Below are 5,293 nucleotides of genomic sequence, written 5' to 3' on the forward strand. Positions count from 1 at the left end.
TAATAATAATAATAATAATAATAATAATAATAATAATAATAATAATAATAATAATAATAATAATAATAATAATAATAAGCAAAGCAACATTATTTTAACTTATAGAAGCAAAACAACGTCATTTTAATTGAATGACAAAAGTCCCACCATGTCAGCCCTTTTAATGACGTGGCACCATATGATTGGATACATATCCATGTAGGCGCAATTGAGTTACACGTATGGAGGTTGCAAAATCGGAGGTCATATTTGTTTAGGTTTTGGATGTTAAAGATCCTATTGGTGCACTATCAAAGTTTAAGATCAGTGTTATAATTTGGTGTCAAGTTTAGGGTCATATTTATGTATTATGCCATAAATAATTTCTATCCTAAATTGACGGTGATTAACCATCAACCAGACCCAACTTCAAGATATTTCATATAGACATATAAAAGATAGAGAAACTAAGACCATAATTCTAAAATCAAAATACTTTATTCACATGAATCAATTAATATGACATTATATCAAAAGCAATCGAACTCTAAAGGAAGAAGGGAGGAAAATATATTTAAATAGCTTAAATACAAAAAAATTAGTTTGAGGCCAAACATGATAGTATGTACAGTCTACTTAGATAACCTGGCTAGATTATGGCCATTTTTGTCCTCTCCTTGACTATTCATGTTGGATCATAAGTCAAAAGATCATTAAGATTCATTAGTCTAGTGATTCTGTACCAAAAAAATTGTAAATGCTTGTTTTCAATCAAGATAAAAACAACACCTAATCTTTATTTATCAAACAAAATTAGAAAAGAATAGCACCAAAGCAATAGAAAAATCTACGACCAGACAAATATGAATCAACAAGAGAAAAATCCTAATGTATGACTAAGAAAGACAACTTACCCAAATTAGACCAATATTAACATGGTGCAAAAATGAAACACGATACCATGCGTAAATAGCAAAAGAAGAATAATTCAGACATCTTTTCATTCTTAAAAATGAACTTAATTGCAAAGAGCAAATCAATCACCACCATCACACCAAAAAAATACTACTCAATATCACAAGAAGACATAAATTTCACACTAATTGAAAAATTCATAACAAAAAAGTACTTGAATTAAAGAGAGAGTAAATGCTAACAACAATTACATCACACTCAAAACACTCATCCTCCAACACCAATAATTCCATTCTCACAATCAAATGTGAGATTTATTGCTGACTATAACAAAACTGATAAGCTAAGAGTACAAGCTATAAACGCAGACATCCTTAACATTATGAAATAGTAATAAGAAAACCTAGAAAAAATAGAAATAGGTAAAGGAGTTTACATCTATTGGCACAGCAAACCATGAGCTTTCGCCAAAATTTGACTTCACTACGTCACTGAAAAGGCACTTGAATTTTTAGCCTAGGAATTCAAGCTCAAAGATAAGGCTTAAAGAATACTTAGCATTAGATTTCTTCTTCGATTATAAAATACCACACTTTTTGGGGTTTTTCTCTATCTGACCTCTAATCTTTAATACCTAATCAAGAAAGGGGAGGGGTTTATATAGGAACAAAGTTGGAGTCAAGAAATCAACTTAGGGTGATGTGGGACTGGGATTTTGGAGGGTGTTTTGGGAAATTTTTGGAGGGGGAATTATAATTTGAAAATTGAAATAAGGCTGACAATAAGGAATCTGTACTAATTTCAGATTTTTCATGAATAAGGCTACCAATAAAATTACAGAAAATCAAAATTTCCTCAAGAGCTAATGGAATTTGCCCAAGTATGTACGAACTAGTATGATTTCCTCCCAAATTTTTGGGTTCAAATAATGGAGAGGACACCTAGGCATTCTAAAACATTCTCAGTGATCTTGATTATAACATCTCGTGTTATAGTCACACGTTATCAATAATAATTTCAGAGGAAAAAGAAAAATGGAAGCAGGAAAAAAGAAAATTAGGGTTGGGGCTTTGTTGGGGTTGTGCTTAGCTATTATTGTCACTCTATGCTATTGATGTTTGATATTATACATTGTTGTTGGAGTGAAGAAGAGAAGAGGGCTTATAAGAATTTAGGCCGGTTCATGGTTTAAAAAGTTTAGGCTGGACTGACGATTTCAAAAAGGTTGAAAACTAGGCTATTTGTTAAATAGACAATGAGTTTGGATTTTAGTTAATTGCATTTACATTTTAGTCGATTTAAAAATTAATTGGTCTATTGCTTTAGTATTGTGGCCAAATTGATCTCAGTTATGATCAATTTTGATGAATTGACAAAATATTACCAGAATTTGTAACAAAATAACAATCGATTTAATCCCAAGCTTCTTTGTTTAGTAAAATCAAATAAATATTTATTAATAATCTATTTTGAGAACAAAATATATTTAAATAAAGGGTTATCTGTTTGAATTAATTTTTAAGCGGATTTTGATTAAAATAGGTTTTATTGGTAAAATAATTATTTAAGTACAAAAATGATAGGATCCCGTTTATTTGAATATGGAAATGCATAATTTCTATTTGAGAAACTCTTTATTCAGATAAAACAAATATCTCAATTTTCTTTATAACTTAAGAAACTCAAAATTGACCATGTTGTGGGGGGCAAACCTTAGGTGTCAACAACTTTTTCCTCTCTTTGGGTAGGTGAATGCAAGTAACCCTGACAAAGAGAATTTGATATTTCTAATTTTGTGCGACCACAAATTCGTATGTCAAAAGCGATTGGATTTTCACATAAACTTTAAGGGATTATGGATGGACCTCGATATTGTGTTTCCTACATAATAAGGTTCATGATAATTCAAGCCACTCGTTGTTTAAAAAGTTTGATTTAAAGCCCAATTTTTAAAAAATTTATAAACTATCCTAATTTTAAGATATAGAGATATCAAAAACCTTGAGAATGAGGAGGTTGGGAAAAGTTGAAATGTAGTCAATTTTTCAGCATAGAGCCTAACCTATATATATCCCTAAGACATAGGCAATAAGACTTCTTGTTCGACGAAATAGGCAGAAAAGATAATTTTTTATGCCAAGATGATCTTTGGCTCAGAATATATGACAAACACTTGATCTGGGGAGAAAAGTCTTGTAATTACCTCTATTACTAAATATGGGTCCCTCACAATTGTAAATGAGCTACATGGTCATAATCCCTTATGCTCTTGGTGTATGTTACCCGAATTTGAAGAAAGGGAAAGTTCCTTCAACTGTGAGTTTAGAAATACCCTAGATGTGAAACTATAATCGACAGTATCCCAAAATACTCTAAATGTGAAACTGTAATCAAAAGTATCCTAAAATATCCATATGCCTTTTAATAGTGGTATGGTTTGATGGTAGTAGAAGTCATTCTTTAGTTCGCGCTCAAAGAGTTTTACATTCCTCTTTATACTACGTTTCGATTCGCTGATAAGAAAAAGTTTCACATTGTGTTGCATTCTTTTACAGTCACTCACACCTGTGGCTTTGGGGTTAAGTTTTTCATCCTTATTGGATACTCTCAGAAACATCTTAAAAAAATATTGTTATTTGTGAAAGCAGTTCATTATGGAGAGATAACTTTCTTCCCCTCAACTGCATTGTGCTATATCCCTCTTGGCATAACCTTCATCATGCTTTATGTATGATGCTTTCTTTAATAAATTGGTTGATAATCACATGGTATTGGTTTGATAATTTCATCCTCTCAACAAAATTTAAAACTAGAATGTTAGTAGAAAATGTAATTCATGAAGTGTAGATAGTTCTTTCACCATACCTTTGCATGGATTGATTTTTGTAAAATGTAATGCCATCTTCTCTCATACCTTTTCTGGAAGATAAAATTTTTGTTGTAGTAAGCACAACAACTCTTTTGGTTATTGGATATGATGGCCCTTTTGGCGATTGAAGATTTTTAAAATGGTGATGTCTTTTGAAGCCATCAACCATATTTTGAGTAGAATGGTACCTACAATTGTTATATGGCTTTGGTTAAGTCTTGTGCATAATCTGTGTTGACATAGCTTACATATATCCTTTGAATTGTAGATCTTCAAGTAATCTTTCACATCATCTGATGTTGGACACTATGTGGCTTACAAACATCCTTAAGGTTTCCAACTTTTGGGTAATACCACAAATTATCCAATTGTGAAAAAGAGACGACTTATAGATTTTCCTTAAATTGCCAATTTTTGGGTAATCGTACATATCATCTGACCTTGGATACAATGTGGCCTATATATTTACTTTAAAATGTCAATTTTTAGGTAATCCTATGCATGATCAATCTTGGATATGGCACGATTAATAGAGAACCCCCGAACTGATAATTTTTAGAAATCTTGCACATTATTTGATGAGGATATAATTATGGAATATAAATAACCTTTGAACTGTCAACTCTTATGAAATCTTTTACACTATTTAGTTAGAATGTTTTTATGGCCTATAGACGATCCTCTGTGTTTGACCTTGTGGTAACCTCACACACTATGCTATCTTGATCAACGTGACTTATAGATAACTTTTGGATTGTCAACTTTTAGGATATCCAATATGTTATCCATCATTAGATAGGAACTTAGACATCCCCTGGACTATATTTTTCTTTAATTTTATTAAGTGCCAGCCTCTTTTGGCTTTACTTATTATAATAGACTCTTTCGATAATCCACATCATCTTTTCTCAGTATTGACATGGCTTGTCATCCCCCTTCAGTTTGAATGATGTCATCCTCTTTTGGATTTGACATATTATGATAGCTTCTTTTAGTGATCCACATCATTATCTTTTGTTATTAATATGGATTTTTCATCTCCATTTGATATTGACAAGTGTCAACCTTTTTTGGATTTGATGGAATATGATAGCCTTGTTCAATGATCTAAGTTATTTTCTTTATGTGTTGAGGTGGCTTTGCCATCCCCTTTTAGTATTGAAAAGCATCAAAATTTTTTGGATTTGATGCAATATGATAGCCTTTTTTGGTGGTCCATGTTATCGTCTTTTGATATTGATATGGCTTTGTCATCCCCTTTTGGTATTTACAAGAGTCAACCATTCTTGGATTTGATATAATATAATAGCCTCTTTTGGCGATCCATGTCATCCACTTTTGGTATTGAGATGGCTTTATCATATCCTTTAGTATTGACAAGTCAACCTCTTTTAGATTTAATGCAATATGATAGCCTCTTTTGGTGATCCATGTCATCCTCTTTTGGTATTGACATGACTTATTCATCCTCTCTTGGTATTAACAAGCATCAACCTCTTTTGGATTTGATGCAATATGATAGTCTTTTCA

Source organism: Capsicum annuum, chromosome 8 (genome assembly GCF_002878395.1).
Source record: "Capsicum annuum cultivar UCD-10X-F1 chromosome 8, UCD10Xv1.1, whole genome shotgun sequence".
Lineage (NCBI taxonomy): Eukaryota > Viridiplantae > Streptophyta > Magnoliopsida > Solanales > Solanaceae > Capsicum > Capsicum annuum.